Source organism: Amblyomma maculatum, chromosome 5 (genome assembly GCF_055883805.1).
Source record: "Amblyomma maculatum isolate TAMU_Amacu chromosome 5, ASM5588380v1, whole genome shotgun sequence".
NCBI classification, from domain to species: Eukaryota; Metazoa; Arthropoda; class Arachnida; order Ixodida; family Ixodidae; genus Amblyomma; species Amblyomma maculatum.
In genome coordinates this window covers 46219221-46240739 of record NC_139348.1, presented here as the reverse complement: position 1 = coordinate 46240739, position 21519 = coordinate 46219221, and the positions used below count along the sequence as shown (strand labels likewise).

Below are 21519 nucleotides of genomic sequence, written 5' to 3'. Positions count from 1 at the left end.
TTTTCCGTCGAAGAGTGGCCATATGGACTGGGAGATGAAAATCGACGGCGTTGGGGCGAACGGGACTGACGATGGGGGGGGGGGGGGGTGGGATCGGTTGAGGCGTGAAGACTCGGTATCAGCGGCTGTGCTTGAACGTCCTTGACGAGTTCGGAATCGACGAGAGTGGTCATCGTAGATAGAGGAGGGTGGGAGGCGGGACCTTTATGGCTAGAACCAACGATTGCGGCAATAACGGGCGATATGGTCGACGCAGGAACAAGTAAAACAAATAGGTCGGTTATCAGACGTGCTCCGTTCGTCTGGATTGCGTCTACGCTGGACAACATAGGCAGGTCGGCCAGAATAAAGGTTGCGAGCATCGGGGACATAAGCAAGTCGGCCAGGATAAACAGTGCGAACTTCGGTGTCATAAGGAGGTCGACCAGGATAAACTGAGCGAACGTCGGCGACAGTGGGCGGGCTGACGGCAGCAACGTAGTTGAGTCCCAAGGTGGCGAGCTCTAGGCAGACAACGGCCTGAATTAGAGGAACGTCCGGGTGGCGGCCGTCGGCCAAATGTCGCGGCAAGGTAGCGGGAGCAATGGCCTCGGCGTTCGCGGCGGACGATACGAGTTACATTTTTGGTCGAAGTTGGCTGGCGTTGGGACAGCAAATCTGGACACGAAGAAGTCTGAACAGTATTTAGAAGGCGGGAACGAACTTTGGCGTCTTCAAAACAGCGGCATTATTTGATGATGGCATCAATTCTGTTGCAGTCTTTGTACACAAGCAGGTTGAATGCATCGTCTGTGATGCCCTTCACGATATGACCAAGTTTGGCGGATCCCGACATGTTGTGATCTACTTTGCGCCAAAGGGCGAGGACGTCCTGGATGTAGGCCACGTGTGATTCGGCAGCTGTCTGGAGACGGGTTTTGAGGGTTCGCTGTGCTGTAAGCTCTCGACCACGGGGCTTTCCAAAGAGTTCGCGGAGCTTCTCTTTGCAAGCATCCGAAGTGGTCAGCGGATCCTCATGAGTCTCGCACCATGTGACTGCAGTGCCCTCGAGGTAAAAAACAAGTTTCGCTAGCACGAGGGTGGGGTCCCAGCGATTATTAGGTGCTCACACGTTCGTACTTGCGTATCCATTCGTCCACGTCCATAGTGCCGGTACCAGGGAAACTGCCAGGATCGAGCGGATGGGTGAAGATGACCGATGGCAAGGCCCCCGTTGGTGTGGGGACGGTATCTGGAGGAATATTTGGGCAGGAAAGCAGGCGGCCGCTGCGGAGTTCCGTCGTGCGGAGGCTGACGCCGCGATCAACGGCCGCATCTCCACCTAGGTATTACGTGGAAACTCGATGTATTTACAGTATATTTATGGCACAGTTTGAACTGGCATAGCAGCGAGCAGCGAGCAGCAACACGGAACCAGTCCAACTTATTCGTCATCACCTTGTCCCTTCCACGATGCAAGAGGACACACTTCGCCATCGTCATCGCGTAGCAATATTGACGTGTTTTATACCTTGTTGAAAATCAGCGCTTGTACCACGTTTCCTTGCTCGTTCGTGTCTTGTCAGCGCTGTTTTATCACAATCAATGATCAACGACCCTGTTCATCTGTCTTAGGATCACATATGTTTTTTTCTGTCACGCAGCACGTCATGTATATATAATTTAGCACTTTGAAAAATAAAATCTGTTGTCAGTCAGCGCTGTGTTTGTGTCTTTCTCATCTTTGCCGTCGTCCTTCACGCGGTTTATTCCAATGTGCAACCACCTATCCCGGACTTCAACACCTGTAAGCTTCATTTGTCATTTCGGGGGTCCTTATAAATGTTTGTCGTCCGATCCTCATTCCACCGTTGCGCGCACTGTCGTCGCTGTTTGCCGAGCACGCTCGCTGTCATTCTGCATAAGAACCAAGAGGCTCCTACAAGACGCCATACCTTGTACGTCTTTTTCCACCCTTCCGTAAGTCATGGTGCTCAGATCTGAAAGATCTTGAGATCAGAACGGCAAATACTAACTCGCCTGCACAGAACGTCGCTCTCTGTCCACTTAAACAGTTAGCCGCAACCAGCAGCCGCAAAGCGTCGAATACGAGAGTTTATAGACACTGCGGAGTGGACAGCGGAATCCTTGATGTACCCGAGGACACCTTGACGTACCTGAGGACAAGCCAACACTAGTAGACTTGTACTGGGAGTGGGCAGGTCCACAACACTGAAAATCTGGCATTTTCTATGGACGTCCTCAAGGTACATTCTGGCCCTAGGTCCGAATATCGCTGTTTAGCCGTGGAAAAGAGCGCCTGAGCACCTGCAACTTGGGACACAGGCTTAATGTTCCGGAAGGAGAAAACGAGCGCTGCATATCTCAAGATGTCGACGTTGCCGCCAAATGCAGGCCTCGGATGATACGACCTCCTCTTCAATCTGTCGTGAACTTTCTCACGGAGCACCTCTTGTGCGTTATGCCCGCGGACAAAGAGGGTGTGCTTTTCATCTCGGAATATGGACCCTGGCAGAAATCAATGGCTCACTCTTTGCAAGAAAAGCAGGTCCAGTACGGGCAAGCGAATTCTGAACATGTCGAAAATTTTCTGAACGCCTGTCATACGAATCAGCTCAGTGCAATGGAAATGAACATCAAATATTTGTACTACTCTCTGCCTCAAGATAAGTTATTTGTGTGTGTCCAGGAATGCATCGATTAACTTGGAAGTCTGCCTTTTCAAAATTCCGCGGTAATAAGTGCTACTGGGTTTTTAGCACTTTTACCTTTTTATCTTAATAAACATTTACTAAATGGAAAGACAGCGTTTATCTTAAAATAAATGTTATATGTATTGGCTCAGGTATAGCTCTTATTCTTAGCTACTTACTATTAGCTAAATTTGACAGGCTACTCCAAGACTACCTTGAAGCATCTAGTTTTTTAGAATCTTTGGATTCGTAGACGACTTTTTACTGGTTTTGGACATCAGCTCTGAATTTTACGAGCATGATGTTTTCAAAACCCTCACCATTTTTGTGAGCGTCTTAATTAACGAGCTTTCACTCACGAAATTCCAGAAAGCGGTGCAATTTTTTTTTTAGACTTAAAGGTTATATTTTTTGACAAGCGTTTGGGCTGGGCGTAAGAGTATCGTTTCAGGATACTCTTACGTCCAGCAAGTTCGTTCTGCGCATTCCAAACCGATAATAAGAGCCGTAGCACCTCGTGTTCTACGAATGCCGTCAACAAACTTTGTGAGCACCTACTCGACTTCGGTCTCGCTCAAAAAAATCTTGATTGGCGGCCGCAGGCTACCCAATTCATAAGATAGTTTCCGTTGCTGAAGGCTTGACAAGGTAGTAACAGAAAGAGTAAAAAAAAACGACAGCCTGAAAGCTCGGATAAGTAGAAAAGGACAGTTGCAAATCTGCTCATTCACATCCTGTTGCATAATCTAAAAAAGATAGCACAACATTCTGAGGCACGAGTTGCTTCTCCGTTCGGTGTAAGCTGTCTATACTTAGTCGCACCAGTCATCCACTGACTGAGCCAAATCTTCCTTCCATGACGAAACGCAAGAAAAGATTTGTTGACTGCACTGAGTAATTTATTCTACGAGATTCCCCTATCACGAGTAAAAGTTTATGTAGGCCAGATGGGACAAGGATTGAAAGAAAGATGAAGAGTGCATAAAAAGGATGGGGCAATTCAGACGCCCGCAGTCTGCCTCTTCACTACCTTACATGCACTAAGGAAAGTAAAATAGAATGCAAACCTCTTTACGAAAATTGGGCACATATAGGAATAATAAAGACCTCCTCACAAGGGACATAATGGAAGCTGAAAGGATAAGGATAAGAAGATGACTGCCTTTGGTTTTGGCATGCGCATGACATCTAATTTTTACTGTCCCGCATCACGCCATATATTTTTACTTGAACATTTCCACACGATAAACGAATTTGGTGAAAGGACAGGCAGAGAGGTTGGCCAGAATAATAACAATCTGGCCTGCTACTCTGCACTGTTGAAGGGGAGGGGAAGGGGACAAGATAGAAGATAATAATGAATGACGATGTGGAAGAAAGCATATGAAATATTAATACAGGCACGGCAGCTTGCTTTACAAGGGCGAATGAAGTCCGATGGACACAAAAAATGGCAAAAAGCCTGAACAGCCTGGACACATTTCCCCATGTCCTTCCAAGCACCCAGCAGCCGTTCATCCGACATAGGTCACTTGTCCAAAAGCTTCAAGGAAGCGGCTAGCACACTGCTTTGGAACGCATACTGTTGTATTTCTTGGGTTGTGCCGAAGGCAGGCGCGTGCCTGCGTTCCTGAACCAAAGACAGCCGCGCGTGCCTGCGTTCCTGTGCTGAAGGCAGCCGCGTGACTGCGCTCCTGTCGCTCACGCTTCTCTCCCTCTTCTGTAACCCTCTCAGCACGAGAGGTTTAAAATCTCGGCTCTGGGCAATAAACGTTGTTGTTCACTGCCGACCAGCGTTCGTGTTGCAGTGCGTGTTCGCGCTGGCTTTACTACAGTGGCGACGAGTTCGAAAATTACCCATGCGGTAAACGTTGAAGCCGACAGGCTGCCGCAACGTGAAGCACCGATGAGAGCTATGACCAGCCTGCAGCTCCCGACTTTCAACGACACATCAGATAAGTGGAAAGAGTACCCTACAAGGGCTGAAGCATATTTTGAAGCCAATGCTATTACCGACTCAAGACGGCAGCGAGCCTTGATTGTGGCAGCACTCAGCACGCAGACTGTTCAAGTGTTAGCGGGACGAATTGTACCTCGGACGCCGAATTCCCTCACTTATGACGAAGCAGTCGCAGCTTTAAACAGCTACTACGACGCGAAGCGTCAAGAGATAGCGGAGAGCTATAAATATTTCACCCATTGTCAACAAGAGGGTGAGGCAATGAAGGCATTTCTGGTCGAAATACGGCGCTTAGCAGACCTGCAATTTTGGGACTGCGCTAGACCGAATGCCGAGGGATAGAATTGTTTGCGGTGTACGCTAAACTAACCTACGCAAGCAGTTACTGGCGAAGTAAGACTTGACGCTTGAGGAGGCTGAAACGCTGGCAATAGCAGCAGAAACAGCCGAGAAAGATGCAGAACAACCAACGGGGTAAGAATGCAAGCCAGTCATCGCTCTTCACCGCGAGATCATCATACCAGCGGCGCAGTGCAAGAGTGCGGACGATGTGGAAGCGCGACACACGGTGATAACGCCTGCCGCTGGGCTAACGCACGATGTTTCCGCTGCAAGCAACGCGGTCATTTGGCAAAGAAATGCTACAAGGCCAGAAGAGATGGAAATGCTGCCAGGGGAACTGCGAATGTCAAGGCACTGACAGTTGAAACAGCGTCTGGCAACGAGAGCAAGGATGAGGCACATGTCTGGACGTTAATTTCGGAAAGGGAAAACGGGTTGGAACCACCGTTTCGCTGCACATTTCGGTGGGGGGAAATAGATCTCGAAATGGAAGTGGACACAGGATCCCCGGTGTGCGTCATATCACGGAACGTTTACGACTGACACCGAACGCAGTGGCCACGCTTGAAAACGCCACATGTGAACTTCTCATGTTACGCGGGACAACTGCCGGTGCTTGGTGAACTCGAACTTCAGGTGCGATACCAAAATGTGTCGGTAACCTGTCCACTTATTGTGCTTGACTGTTCAGGACCGAGCCTGTGCGGTCGCGATATGATTGCGGAACTTGGCAGGACGGGCGTTCCGATGACAGAACTCACTGCGCCGGATTCGAGAACAAGAAACGCGCCAAGCGACCACATGCCCAGCCTTCGCCAGACGCTCCAGGTCAACGTGTCGGAGGGGCGCGACTACCTCAGCGTCAGCGTGCCATGGCCGGAGGCGCCGGGCTGCTAGGCCTCGTTCACCGTCGAAGAAGGCTCAGGGCAGACCAGCTGGGCTGGCGCAACCGCGGGCGGCCTTGCGAACACGCGAACCATCAGGGTGCTACTGCTCGTTGAGTATAAAGATGTCTTTTCGACAGACCAGGCGGTCATCAAGGGACCGCCAGCCAGCCTAAAGCTCAAGGAGACTGCGACGCCGATGTTCTGTAAGGCCAGACCTCTTCCTTACGCCCTCCGCGATAAGGGCTCTCGTGAAATTGATCGGTTATTGTCCCTTGGTGTCTTATCACCCGAGCAACAATCAGAATGGGCTACGCCCATCGTAGTTGTCCTGAAAAAGGATGGAACCGTAAGAATATGCCGAGATTTTAAGTCACGCTTAACCCGGCCTGCGATATACAGCATTACCCACTTCCAGTGGTCGAGGACATATTCGCGAACTTAAATGGAGGTGAATACTTCAGCACCTTGGATTTGAAGGACGCTTACAATCAAGTGTCCCTTGACGAAGCGTCACGCGGGCTTTGTGTCATCAACACGCATCGCGGATTTTTTCGTTACAACAGACTTCCGTTTGGAATAGCATCTGCCCCAGCTATATTTCAAAGAAAGATGGACGCTGTAGTCAGCGGGCTACCAGGCGTCCAAGCCTCCCTTGATGATGTGTTAGTGTCCGAAGGTAAAGGAGACAACGGAACGCGGCTCAAGAATGTGTTGGAACGATTCCGGGAGCATGGTATCAAGCTTAGGGCCGACAAATGCAAGTTACGGCAGACTTCAGTGACTTACCTTGGACATCCTATAGATCGGCAAGGCCTACACCCTATCGAAAAAAACGTAGACGCCATTATGCAAGCCCCGCGCCTAAGTAACGTGAGCGAGCTGCGTTCGTTCCTTGGTATGCTCAGGTACTGCGCACGGTTTCTGCCGAAAATGTCGACTGTGCTCAGCTCTCGACTCATGGGAAAAAGAACCCGTTGGGAGTGCTTACAACCGCAGCAGTCGGCATTCGAGCGAGCTAAACAAAGCCTGAAGAATGCACAAATTATCATGCATTTTGATCCTAACAAGTAGCTGAAATTAGAGTGTGACGCCTCTCCGTATGGTGTGGGCGCAGTGCTGTTTCATTCGATAGGAAATGAACACATGCCAATTGAGTTCCGTTCCAGAACACTAACAAAAGCAGAGCAAAACTACTCGCAGCTGGAGCGAGAGGCACTAGCCGTCATCTTTGGCGTTTCTCGATTCGTGACTATCTTCTAGGTCGGCAGTTTACCCTTTTGACCGACCATCAACCACTGCTGGGACTGCTCAGGCCTGACCGTCAGACGCCACCGATGGCTGCCGCGCGAATTGAACGGTGGGCACTATTCTTGGGTGGCTACCAGTACAAGTTACAGTACGTGCCAGGGAAACAGCTGCTGACAGCAGATGCCCTCACCAGGCGACCAGAGCCGACTACGGAACCGGGGACCGACGGTGAACCGCCGGAGTATGTGCTTTCGTTGGAATCCCTGGAAAAAGGTATAGTGACGACACGCGAATTGCAAGAGCTGACGACCAAAGACCCGAGGTTAGCCATTGTCACACACTACATTTTGCATGGATGGCCTAAAACGACTAAATGAATGGCGAGAGACTTGCCGTTTTGTGATCGTGGTGAACAGAGTGGTGAAAGCGCGGAAAGCGCAGGAACGGATGTTGCAGCTGCTACATGAAACCCATCAGGGATCCTCGGCAATGCAATCAGTCGCGCGTTCATTGTTTTGGTGGCCAGGCCTGGACAGGGACATTCAAAACTTGTCTGCGCAGTGTCGCAACTGCGCGCAGAATCTGCCAATGCCTACGGCAGCCCCACTAGTGAGTTGGCCGAAGACCGCGGACCGGTGGTCTCTTATTCACCTCGATTTTGCAGGGCCGTTAGGCGGCAAGATGATACTATTGGTTGATGCCCACACGAAGTGGATTGGAGCAGTACCCTTGAAGCACGCGAATACCGCTTGTACAATCCGATGCCTAAGGAGCGCGTTATGCCGGTTTAGCGTGCCACGCACAATCGTGTCCGATAATGGCACCCAATACACAAGTCAGGAATTCGCCACTTTCGTATTGAGAAACAATATCGTGCACCTGCGCACTGCGCCTTTCCACCCCTAGTCTAACGGAGCAGCAGAAAGAGCGGTTCGGACCGTGATGGACGGGTTGCGGAAAATAGGAGACGGACAGCTGGAAGGCAACCTCATGCGTTTGTTATTCAACTACAGGCGGACCCCCCAAAGAGATGGAAGGTCACCTTCAGAGATGCTTCTCGGCTATCAGCTACGCTCCCGGCTAGACACATGTCTGCCACCCAGTGATGCGGACTCGTCGGCGGACGCTCACGACTGGACCATCACACCAGGTAGCAGCGTATACGTGCGGAACAACGGCTCCGGCCAAATATGGGTGCCTGGGAGTGTACAGACCACGTCGGGTTCGAGAATGATAACAGTGAACACACCAACCGGAGTATAGTGCAGCGCTATGTCGACCACGTCCGCCGTCGTCATGAGTTTATGCCAGGGACTGCGTCTGTCGAGGCCACTGTAAGCGCGAAGTTGGAAGGCGGTCCTGAAAAGGCGACCAGTGCGGATCTGCCACCAGTGCATACACCCAGGGGCCGAATTACGGACTCCGCTCACAAGTTTGGGAGCGTGACGTCAAAATTACGGAGCTGTGACGCAGCCTTGAGACGTCAATCGTGACAAGTATACGAAATCGTCCAATTACCAGTGACTTTTAGCGTGGCTCCGCCCCGGTAGTTCTGAATCCTCGGCAAACGCTGTTGCCACAGTGTGGCACAAAACTGAGCAGGGACCGTCTCCTAACTTTTTGTAACACGACGCAATTAATACGCAATAAATAAATCAAAGTTTATTTTGGCAAGGTACTATTTTTAATATTGAATAACATTAAGCACAAGTAGAAGCGTTCTTAGTTTTGTAATTATACTTGCTATTAGCTAACTTTGGTTGCCGCGAGGGTGCGCCGGCGGCGTCATGGCGTGCACATGGCGGCCTGCAAGCAAACAGCTGATTGCCCGAGAAGGTGCTGCTTTGTTAAGCGTCGTCTGAAATCGAAGTACCGTGCGGATGCCGTGAGCATGCTGAAAATCTAATAGAATGCAGTCGAAGTTCAGAGCCTGCAGTGATAAAATTTCATAGAGCGCTTGATACAGAAATGGACAAAGAAAACTTGCGGAAGTGCTTTCGGTCGGCGCCTACGAGTATCGATGAAAAAAGTGCTGAAAGTGTAACGTCAAGCTGTGTGGTTCTATTTGTTTCTCTTTAGGAAATGCAAGACGACTGTGAAGCATGTAGTGTAGGCCAAAATTAAGCTCCATGATTGCATGATCATCTGTTTGTATGTAGCTGGATAGTTTAGAGAAGAACATGATCATGGGAATGCTCCCACACCTGCCGGAACTGAGCCTGACTCCTTCATTCACTGCAGTGCCACCGTGACAGGGCTTTCGATGTAGTGTTCATTGTAGTGTGCTCTGTATTCTTTTTTTTTGTTCTCCATGACTGGGTTGCCTTGCTTTTGAGCGATACCTTCTGCCTGCACACCATTTGCTTTGTTTGTATACCTATGGGATTTTCTACTTATGAGCACTAAAACTCGCAATATTATGCATTCAATTTGTCAGCTTTACACTTTTTATCATTAAGCAAATGCGTGCTATGCATCCTAACAGTATATGCAGGCCTGTAGTCCTGAAAAGCTCACTAATGGAGACTGCCCTATACAAACAGTGTACATAGCACTACTTGTGTCATGTTTCTGCACAGCTAAGTGCCATACTTAGTTTCCTGCTTCTGAAATGTGCCAAACCTATGACAACTACTATGCAAGCCTGTAATCATTAAGCAACTAATCTTTTGTGTCTTGCCTCTGTGCAGCAGTTTTATGCACAATACTTTCAGTTCTTGCTTCTGAAGAATGTCAGACCTGCGATGAGTACTGTGCCAGCTTACAGGCTCTAAAAATTATTCTTGTGTGTCCTCTCTGTGTAGCACAATTGTGCAGCACGTCAAATAACTGCCGATGCTATTGCAGGCAATTGGTTTCGCTGCTGCATATTCAAGTGTGTGAAATGCTGCAAGGAAATAAAGGTGCACAGTGGATACACGTACTTCTAAAAAAACTTCTGTGAGGCTTTCCCATTCCGATAGGCATCACAATTGCTGCCTCGTTGTGAAACACTTTAATTATGTACTCAAACACATGCACACACAACACCAACGTACACGGTTGCAAGCAACAGTGAAGGGGGGTGTACGAAGACAAATTTGACTTGACAGATGGGGTGTTTTAATGCACGGTTCGAGAAGATGCATCTTTATCACAAAAGGTTGCTGGCACAGACATGAAACGAGAAGACGCTGCACTTGGCTGCCTGTGATGAGTCGGACAGCTACGTGTGGTATATCACGGCCGATTGCTGTGCTGGGATTGACGCTAAAGCGGTTGCCGCACCATGGGCAGCTGTGCCAGCCTCCGGTGGTAGGTTCTGTGGAACAGGCTCACATGATTCTGTATGGCTTTTCACTAGAGGTATGCATGGCAATAGTGATCCCACTTCCAAGTAGCCAGTGCACAGATGTGACCCTTTCTTGTCCAAGCCAGCAGCACCCTCCTCGTCTGCAGGCAGGCAGGAAGACATCCAAAGAAGTTATGCAACAAGGCACATGCTACACGCTCTGGCTGGTAGAGGAACGTCTAGTATTTTTGCAAGCACTGGAAGCGGGTCTTCAGCACGCCGATGCAGTTGTCCACCATTAACCCTATGGGGGTGTATGCCTTGTTCTATAACCGTTATGGAGAGTCCGGACCGGGATTCCATAGCACTGACAGCCATGTCTCCAACAGGTGCTCCTCTCACCAGAATAACGGAAAATGGCACGCTGTTAAGCACATTCTTCGTCACGTCGTTGTCGACCTCAACAGCCTCATAAACCAACAGCCTTACTGACACAATGGAAGAGTCGCATCAAGTAGCTCATTGCCAGGTTTTGCTGACGATGACATTCATGGGCATGCAGACAATGAATGATTGAACGTTTCAACAACACTGCTGTAAGGACAGCTTTGCACTTCATATCGGTGTAAATGATGTCCCATTCCTACTCAATACAGGCATCAAACACACACATTCCCATCTTCGTTTCTTACATAGGCATTTCAACAATGTACTAGTGTCTTAAGTTCCAGCTTTGATAAAAGCCCAAGAACGGTAATACATGAGAGGCATGTGGAGCTTACCGTAACTTAACTTGCAAAGAGCAGCGCGGCACAGTGTCGTGAATTCGACGTCTCGCAGCAGGCCGGCCTCGACCTGTGTCATGCCTGTGTGCAGCCGAGAGTGTCGCCAGAAGAAAGCATCATGCCAAGATCCCAGGTAGGGAGGTTCATGGCCAAAATCATGTTGGCATCTCATATCTGAAACAGGGACATCACAAGGCTACTCGTAGACGACCGATGTGCCGTCGACAAACCCGACGACGCCAGGTATGCTGCCGTGACGAAGGAAGCCTTTCTTCTCCGCCGCCCTAGCTGCACGCCGCCGCAAACGCTTTCGAACTGTCGGCTGCACGAGGCCGATGTTCGCCTCGTTTCCAGTAGCGACTTGGAAGCCACTAGCAGTTCGGAAAAAGCGCAGTGCACACATTATCTGCCGCAGCACAGACAGCTGACTCGGCCGCACACACCTATCTCAGTTCATCGCGTCGCACAGTCACTGTATTATATCCTTCTCGAGAAGCAACATGCGTCGAAACATCTCGCCGGGCACTTCAAAAAGTCTTCGTACACCGTCCTTCGCCGATGATCGCGTCGGGGCGCCGCTGCTACCGCCTGACGGGAACGCCGGCCGAAACATAGATCGCCGCCATTTTCCCTTTGTGAGCGCTCACAAACAAGTTGTGAGCGGCTCGCGTCGCTCGCAACCCCCGCTCACAATTGGCCTGTAACCAACGTCATCACTTCAAGTGTGTTCATGACGTAAACAGCAGACGTCGATGATGTAAAGGACGGCCCCTCCCGCCGTGTTGCCGCTGGCCAGTAGGAAGATTTTGAGTGTGAGTGTGATTGTGAGTGCGAGCCGTCTGTAATACGGCCCCAGGACCACTGAATCGGAGCAAGAACAAAGCCCTCAAGCGTCAGCAGACGACCAGAGTGAAGTACCATCTGCAGCAACAACGGGGCGCCCACTGGTTCCGCAAAATTGACTGAACCCCTGCAGCCCACGCTCAGACGATCCATCAGAATAAGAAAACCGGTACAGCGGTTTCAATTTTAAGGGAGGAGAAATGTTGTATTTCTTGGGTTGTGCCGAAGGCAGCCGCGTGCCTACGTTCCTGTGCCAAAGACAGCCGCGCGTGCCTGTGTTGCTGTGCTGAAGGCAACCGCGTGACTGCTTTCCTGTCGATCACGCTTCTCTCCCTCTTCTGAAACCCTCTCAGTACGAGAGGTTTAAAATCTCGGCTCTGGGCAATAAACGTTGTTGTTCACTGCCGACCAGCGTTCGTGTTGCAGCGCGTGTTCGCGCTGGCTTTACTACACATACACTGGACACACCACTAATATGTTGTCCGCAGTCTCTGGGATGCCACAAAGTTAACATTCCGGCGAGTCCATCTGTCCAAATAAATTTAAGTACCTCCGTGTGAAAGCTACGCTTAAACAAAGTCTAAGTAGCAAGCATGCCTGAATACACGATATATCCCGCGGAACAATATCACGCGATATATCACGCTGGCCTCGCGCATCACATTGCATCACTACACTGCAGCGCAAGTGCATCGTCAAGAATGCGGCGTTAGTTTGTTGCCCTATTGTGAATTATTGTTAGCACGCCAGGAGGGCTCAAATAAATTCCACAAATAAAATCCTTTGTCAGACAACGCTGTGTTGGTGCCTTCATCATCTTTGTCCTCGTCCTTTGCGCTGTTTATTTCAATGAACAACCAACCAGCCCGCACGACGCCTGTAAAGAGAATGAAGTGACGGTAGAATCCCATCATGCCAAAGAAACGCTGGAGACCGTGATGCTTGGTGGTGGGAGCTGCATTGCGGCCTGCAGTTTCTCTTCATCCAGGTGAACCGTGCTCTACTACAAAGTGAAACCAAGAACATTGATTCCTGTTGTCGCCAACTGAACCTTGCCGGCGATATTGGGGATGCGCACAGTCTGCATTCGTAAAAGGATAATAGTTTGATGAAGGAGATGCTCTTCTAGGCTTTCAGAGAACACTACCACATCATCCATGTAGGATATAGCATAGTTAAAATGAGCATCTTTAAGCACAATATACATTTGACGCTGAAACGTAGCAGGTGCATTGCACAAACCGAGAGGTAATCGCACAAATCAAACAATACCCGCTGGCAAGTGCGAGCACTTTTCTCAATATCACAGCGGTCGATCGGTGTCTGCAGAAGACCACAGTTACCTTCGATGGTGAAAAAATAAGCTGACCCAAGTGACGACTGATGGATAAATGTAACAGTTTCGTTCTGTCAGAGCATTAGGACGTCGATAAGTGACACGCTTCCTTGCCGTGTCTTAGGAACAAAAACAATAAGCAACGCCCAGCGGCGTTTTTGAGGTGTTTCAGGCCACCATTTTGTCCAGGCCACCATCCAAAAATGCTCTTGTGTAGGAGCTCAAGAGCCGTGGGTTGAATCTGATCGGACGACCAGAGCCACTGTCGAACTTTTGAGTTACGATCTTCTCAGTTATGACTAGTCAGGACAGACTAGGAAGTTGTGGGAAAGGCTGTCATATCCATCGCCCATATATAGAAACTGTTAGGCGGGCGGCTGAGTTTGCGGGTACAACAGGAATTGATGCCGAACATGAATCGAAGCAAGTTTTCCAAGGAAGACCACCGGTTCCACTGTCCTCGCGAGGCCACGCCATCCCATCGCTATCTTATCGTGCATCTTGTTGAGCATATGGATCGTATGGAGCGCAGTCAAAACCAAATCTTTGCTGGTAAGTTGAATTGAATTGAAAAAAAAATTATTTCCAATAATATACAGGAAATGGGCCTCGGGCGAAAAGCTACAACGATAGCTTGAGATGCCCGAGGCCCAGTAATGGCAGGGCAACAGGACGTGTGACATTAAGGCGAAGATATACATATATAAAATGAAAATTGTGAAGCACAGAAAGAGCACATATATACAAATGAAACAGCAAGTTAAAAAACAGCACAGTAAATTAACGGCCCACAACAATGTAACAGTATGCACGAAATACTTCAAAACGTAATGGAAATGAAATGACTATTCTTGTAATAATGTTTAAGGCAAGGAACGGAAATTACAGAGAGAGAGCGCGGAATTGATAAAATATAGCTTAAAGTCCTTAATTGACGCGGCAAATATTTTTGTGTTGTGTATGCTATAATGGTTTAATATGCATGGTAAAGTAAAACGAAGGCTCTGGTTACCGTATAACTTCCTCGTTCAAGGAACGTCCCATATTTGTTTACTTCTTGTGTGAAGGGGTTTCTCGTAAGGCTTAAGTCCAGATATATTCTTCAAGCAGTCAGTTAAGCATTGAGGTGACAATTTAAGGCAGTGAAGTAGACGATACTCAAACATGGTATGCACATGGTGAATCCTATATTTCGGAAATAATGTGTCTGTATTGGCATGTAGCATGCACCAGCGATCACTCTAATTGCCTTCTTTTGGAGACCGAGTATGATGTTTAGATTTGTTTTGGATGTTGTACCCCAAACCAGGTCACAGTAGTTTATATGAGATTGAATTAAAGCGTGATAAATAAGGAGCTTATGCTTGGGGGAAAATTCGTTACGCAGTCTCAGGAGGAAACCAAAAGACCTAGTGAGCTTGCTCTCAATATACATTACATAGTCAGACCACCTCATGCGACAGTCGAATACAACACCGAGTGATTTGAAGTTGTCTACAATTTCAATAATGTTATTTTTTTATGCAGAGTACTGTTTACTGTAATATCCTGGCTAAAGGGACGAAAAAAGACTGCTTTGGTCTTGTTAGACTTAACTACCAAACCATTAGCTGTTGACCATTTGTGGAGAGTACAAAGAACCAGATTTGCACTATTGATTAGTTCATCGGCAGAAGATCCCCTAAGAACAAAACTTGTGTCGTCAGCGCACTGAATACAACTTGTATGATAAGCTATGCTCGGAAGGTCGTTAGCATATACATTAAAGAGGAACGGTTCAAGAAAGCTACTTTGCGGGACACCACATTCAATAAAAAGGGAGCTAGACTTATGATTATCGACCGAAACGACCTGCTGGCCCATGTTTAAATAAGAACGAAAGAGTTGGAGGGAAAGACAACGGACACCATTGCTTTCAAGTTTACAGAATAGTATTTCATGATTAAGAAGGTCGAGCACTTTGGTAAAGTCGATGAAAATACCAAGGGTGAAACTTTTAGCTTCGATATTATTTAAAATAATTTCCTTTTGCAAGAGTAGAGCAGATTCCGTTGACTAATTGCCCTTTCGAAATCCAAACTGACTGGCATTTATTAAGGCATGTTTAGAAAAGAACCGATCGATTCTCTTGAGCATTACTTTTTCAAGAGCCTTTGAAAAAGAGGGAGAATAGACATTGGCCTATAGTCTGTCATCTTGTTTCTATCGCCTCCTCTGAAAATAACAGGTACGTTTGCATATTTCATTCGTGCAGGAAATATTCCTGATTTGAGCGACAAGTTAAAGATGTAAGCGGTCAATATCTCTTCCTGCCGGCCATCTTCAACCTCTTCCTTGCCCATCCGTGCCTTTCGATTCTGTCGCCATTGAGTTATTTGGCCCCCCATCTCTCACCGCCGCCGGTCATCGATGGGTTGTAACCGCCATTGACCATCTGACGCGCTACGCTGAAAAAGCCCCTCTTTTCTTTGGTGCCGATTCTGAAGAGTAGTTTTTCCTGCGAGCGATCGTCTGGCGTCGTGGTGCTCCCCGTATCGTGATTAGCGACCGTGAGAAGACATTTCTTTCCCAAGTCCTTGCTGAAGTACTCCACGCTGCCAACACCGTCCACAAGACATCTTCTAGTTATCATCCGCAGACCAATGTCCTCACCGAATGCTTTCACCGCACCTTGTCCGACATGATATCCATGTACGTCTGTCCTGACCATAGGAACTGGGACACCATTTTGCCTTTCGTTACCTAAGCGTCTGAGCTCCTGCCCACTCGGGGCTAGGAGGAAACGAGGCAGCAGATGCCGCCGCCCGCGCGCTTTCTAACCGGGGAACGTCGTCCCCCTCCTCAGAAGAAGAATTCACACCAGCCTAAACTTTCAGAAAAATTACTCAGCTGTACCAAACCAGACACTTAGACTCCAGCTAGTATTTGTGAGGGGAAGGGGACTAAGCCTGACCCCGGAGCAATCTCTAATAACTATTTTTAATAAACGGTTTCACCACCAGCCTGTCTTGAGGACCCATTCTGCAATCCAATGTCAAACCCAAGTCGTAGCTGTTCGAGTGTAACTTCTCTATTCTTGTAAACGAGACGATAACGATGCTCATATTATCGTGCATTCGTTGCATGGTTTTGGATTTGGGAACGCTGCTGGCTAGAATGACCTCCAAATTTAATCACATATTTAGCGATAGCGCACCGTAATAGCTACCATATCGTTGTAGAGCATAGAGAAAAGCTCTAAGCGGATGGCAGGCAGAGAAACAAAAGTCCCTGCCAATATCCGAGGGAGCCCATGTTGGCCGTTATATGAACAAACGTCATACATTAAAAGTACGTTTTACATATATGCTATAGGTCTGGGCATAAGTATCCCTTGAGGCCCGTTGTTGACGGTTGTTAATCTGTGTCTGCTTAACAATTAGTTACGTAGCTCGGACTTAGGCTGAAAGTTAGTATTCGGCATCTTATGTGAATTGCGCAACGATTATGCATAAGATCCCGTCACACGACTGGCGCTCAGGCTTAGACGGCTACAAAGCCCGACTTAAGCTGACTGAGATAACTTAGAACCCACGGTAACCTGAACGTAACTTTTTTTTTTTGATACATAACCTATTTTGATGCAATAACCTCCTTACGGAGGTTATTGCAGGTTTGGGGTATAAAAGAAAGCACAAAATGACAAATCTTGAATGTCCACACTTGTTAACTTTTTACAAAATTCTATATCACAGTGCGGAACAAGAAATAGAAAAAAAGAGAAGGATATGATACAATACAATACAATGCAATATGATACAATGCAATACAATACAATATGGTACTTTACAATCACCCTTAAGGCTCATGTTTCACAATATTTGTACCGAGATCCAGCTAGACATATATAGGATTCTCAAGTAACAGCTGCCAGCCGTGAACTGAAACTTTCGATTGATGTGCAACTAACCACTTCATCGGCTAAATCATTCCATTCGCGGACCGCCAGGGTTAAGAAAGAGAAAATGAGCGTATCGCTGTGTGCGCGATACTCGACTATATGCTTAGGATGTCGTGTTTTTCTGTTTCTATGCGCTGAGAGTGAAATGTATCTATTGCGGTCAGTTTGAAGGGCTCCAGTTAGAAGAAGGTAAATAAACTTCAGTCGTGCATATTTTGCTCGGGTACTAATAGTGCTAAGACCAGCCTGTCTAAGAAGTTCGGAGGGAGAGTCAACTCGGCGATACCCATTCAAGACAAACCTTATGGCCTTGCGTTGGATGCTTTCAAGTTTAGTAATTAAATTCTTTGTGTCATGAAACCAGCATATTATGATCGATCGCATGAGGGATGTTTATGCAAACAGCTTAGTTTCGGGTGAGGCGAACTGTAAGGAACGGGTTAGCGAGAACAACAGAAAACGCTTTGGACGTCACATACGAAACGTGCTTGCCTCATTTTAAATAAGATGACTTGATTATTCATAAATACGTATATTGACTGACAATGTTTATTTATGGTCTGCAATATTGTATGGAAAGACTAGCGATTTCTTCTTCCTTGAAATAGGCATCACTACTGTTTTTTTTTTCTAGATTGAGTGCCATCTGCCATTCTTCGCACCAGTTCGATACATTTTCTAGGGCATTGTTTAGAATAACTTATCTTGCTGACTATTAGTTTGTTTATATATTATGCAATCGTCCGAAAACATCCGAAAAGTGCCGTCAATGCCGTTAGATATGTCATTTACAAAAAGTTAGAAAAGAATCGGTGCTAAGAATGCCTTGTGGGGACCCCAGAAGTTACTTTCATACGTTCGGAGGAGCATCCTTCGAACTGTACAAATTGTTGGCGATCAGAAAAAATGGCTGCTACCCAACAAGTAATCTTGTTAGCTGCGAGAAAATTTTCAATATTAGATCAACTTTTGGATGGTAGACACGGCCAAAAGCTTTCGAAAGGTAAAAAAATAGCATATCGGTTTTGCCACGCATGTCAATCGTCGTTGGTAAGCCATGTAAAGTTTCTTGAAGTTGTATTGTTGTCGACAGGCACTTCCTAAAGCCATGCTGATTTTTGTTGAGTAATTCATTCTTTTCAATGTAAGTTATGTGCTTGAGTAAAACATGCTCTAGGATTTCTCATACCATACAAGTTAGAGAAATCAGATGGTAGGATGCGGAGTTATTATTGTCTCCAGATTTATGTATTAGAATCATCATCATCATCAGCCTGACTATACCCACTGCCGGATCAAGGCCTCTCCCATATGTCTCCAGTTAACCCGCTTCTGTGCTAGCCGCATCCACTTGACCCCTGCGAACTTCTTAACCTCGTCCGCCCACCAAACCTTCGCCGCCCCCTGCTACGCTTTCCTTCTCTTGGAATCCAGTCTGTTACCCTAAGCGACCATCGGTTATCCTCTCTTCGCACTACATGTCCTGCCCAAGCCCATTTCCTCTTCTTCATTGCCACTAGAATGTCGGTAGCTTGAGTTATTTCTCTGTCCCACTCTGCACGCTTCCTATCTCTTAATGTTACCCCTACCCTTTTTCGCTCCATAGCCCTCTGGGTTGTCCTCAACTTAAGTAAAACTCTCTTGGTTAGCCTCCACGTTTCAGCCCCTTAGCTGAGTACAAGTAAGATGCAACTGTTGTATACGTTCCTCTTGAGCTATACCGGTAAGCTGCTAGTCATAATCTGCGAGTGCTTGCTGAATTCGCTCCAACCCAATCTTATTCTTGTTATTTCCTTTTCATGGTCCGGATCTGCGGTTGCTACTTGTCCTAAGTAGACATATTCGACCTACTACTTCTAGTACTTCGCTACCTAACGTAAGCTGCTGTTCCTTCCCGACGCTGTTGAACCTTACTTTATTCCTCTGCATATTAATTTTCAAGCCTAACTTTCTACTTTTTCTTTCTAGGTCATCAATTATTATTTGCAGATCATCCTCCGAGTGCTTAGCAAGGCAATGTCATCCGTAAATCGCAGATTACTGAGGTATCCTCCATCTACCCTTATCCCTAACTTCTCCAAGTCTCTGAATGCTTCCTCTAAGCAGGTTGTGACTAGTACTGGGGAGATTGTGTCTCCTTGCGAAACACCTTTCTTTATGGAAAATTTGTTACTTTATGCAGAAATATGGTTGCTGTGCAGCTACTAAATATAACGTCTAGCACTTTCACGTACGGCTCGTCTACCCCCTGATTTCGCAATGTCTGCATCACCGCCGAGGTTTCAACTGAGTCAAATGCTTTTTCGTAATCAATGAATGCTATGTAAAAGGGCTAGTTATATTCCGAGTATTTTTCTATCACCTGATTGATGGTATGGATATGATGGATAGTAGAGTACCTTTTCGGAAAACCTGCTTGCTCCTTTGCTTGATTGCAGTCTAAGGTTGTCCTGATGCTATTAATGATTACTTTAGTAAATAACTTATACGTCAGAGACAGTAAGCTGATTGGACTGTTATTTTTAGGGTTCTTAGAGTTCCCTTTCTTAAGAACGAGGATAATTTTTGCCTTCTTCTAAAGTTCCAGTACCGTCGATGACACCAGGCACTGCGTATATAGGGTGGCCAGTTTTTCTAGCACGATATCCCCCCGACTTTTAACAAATCTGTCTAAATCTGAACCTCTCCAGCTGATTTCCCCCTTTTCATAGTTTCTAATGCTTTCATGACCTCGTCCTTCGTCACTGGTGGAACGTCTGACTGCTTTTCCCTACCGCCAATCTCATTACGGTCCTGACTACTTTGGCTACTGTACAGATCTGTAAAAACTCCTCGGCCACTTTGACTATCTTGTCCATATTCGTGATGACGTTGCCCTCCTTGTCCCTCTTCGCATACATCTGGCTTTTGCCTATGCCAAATTTCTTCTTTACCGCTTTAAGCCTTCCCCCGCTTTTTACAGCATGCTCAATTTTCTCCATGTTATACTTCCTTATATCGGCCACCATGCGCTTATTCATTAGCTTTGATATCGCGGCCAATTCGATCCAGTCTGTTGGATTGGAAGCTTTCATACTCTGGTGTTTCTTAATCAAATCTTTCGTCTCCTTAGACAGCTTACCGGTATCCTCTCTAACTATCCTACCGCCTACTTCTACCGCACACTCAGTAATGATATCTCTGAAATTATTGTTCATTGCTTATAGGGTAATGTCGCCATACTCGGTTAGAGCTGAATATCTACTCTGTAGCGAGATCCTCAATTCTTCTGCCCGCCCCTCACCGCTAATTCGTTGATGGGTTTATTTCTCACTAATGTGTTGCGTTCCTTCTTCAGATATTGGAATCACTTTAGCTGTTTTGCATTCTTCAGGTATGTCCTTAGTATCCAAAGTATCCAGGGATTTATTGTAGAGAAGTAGAAGATATTTAGACATCCATTCGCCATTCCTTTTAGGAACTGATTTGGGATATTGTCAGGACCCGAGGCTTTTTTTACGTCAGTGTTTAGCCGTAAAGAAAAAATGCCTTCTTCTGTTATATATAATTCCCCTACCTGTCCAGCGGTTCTTTGTTCGTGCAACAAAGCAGGCCTAGCGCCTTTATCAACTGTAAATATCGACTTGAAATATAAGAGAATTTGCTTCCGTTATGAGATGCTTCTCTTTGCGCTAATTGTTTTGTTTTGTCAACAGACCGTCATGCGCTCTGTTGACTGTCGTCGTTAAAGAACTTATCAGGTCGGCCCGGCCGCTGGGTGCTATGTTTACAAGAGTATACCTTTACCATCACGTACAAATCTGGCAGAAAACACCTCGACGCTGACGCCCTTTCTCGTTGCCCGCTTTCTTCTACTCGAACCAAATCCCATTCGGCCCCTTATACTCTGCCCCTCACGTCAGCCTTCCGGTGATCATCTAGATGTTGCGCCCATCGAGGCCTCGCCGCTGGACCTAAACAGTAACTTCCTGGCATTGGTGCATGCTGATCCTTACTGCAGCACAATTCTCGCTCGCCTCAGCGGTCAATCACCGGCACCCATCAGTCGCCTGCGTCGTCAGTTTCGCCTTTTCCGGATTCAACACGGATCGCTTTACCGCTCTGTGTACCACATGAATGGTCACCGGTGGGTTCCTGCTGTCCCTCGTTCACTCCATCATCGAGTGTTGGAGGCTTACCTTGACGATGCCACTGCCGGTCATTCAGGACACTAC

General features: G+C 47.3%; 1 pseudogene; it reads left to right on the top strand.

Moving 5' to 3' along the window:
• The first annotated feature begins 4506 nt into the window (after positions 1 to 4506).
• LOC146188233 (uncharacterized) lies at positions 4507 to 12152 on the top strand (annotated as a pseudogene).
• Positions 12153 to 21519: the final 9367 nt, after the last annotated feature.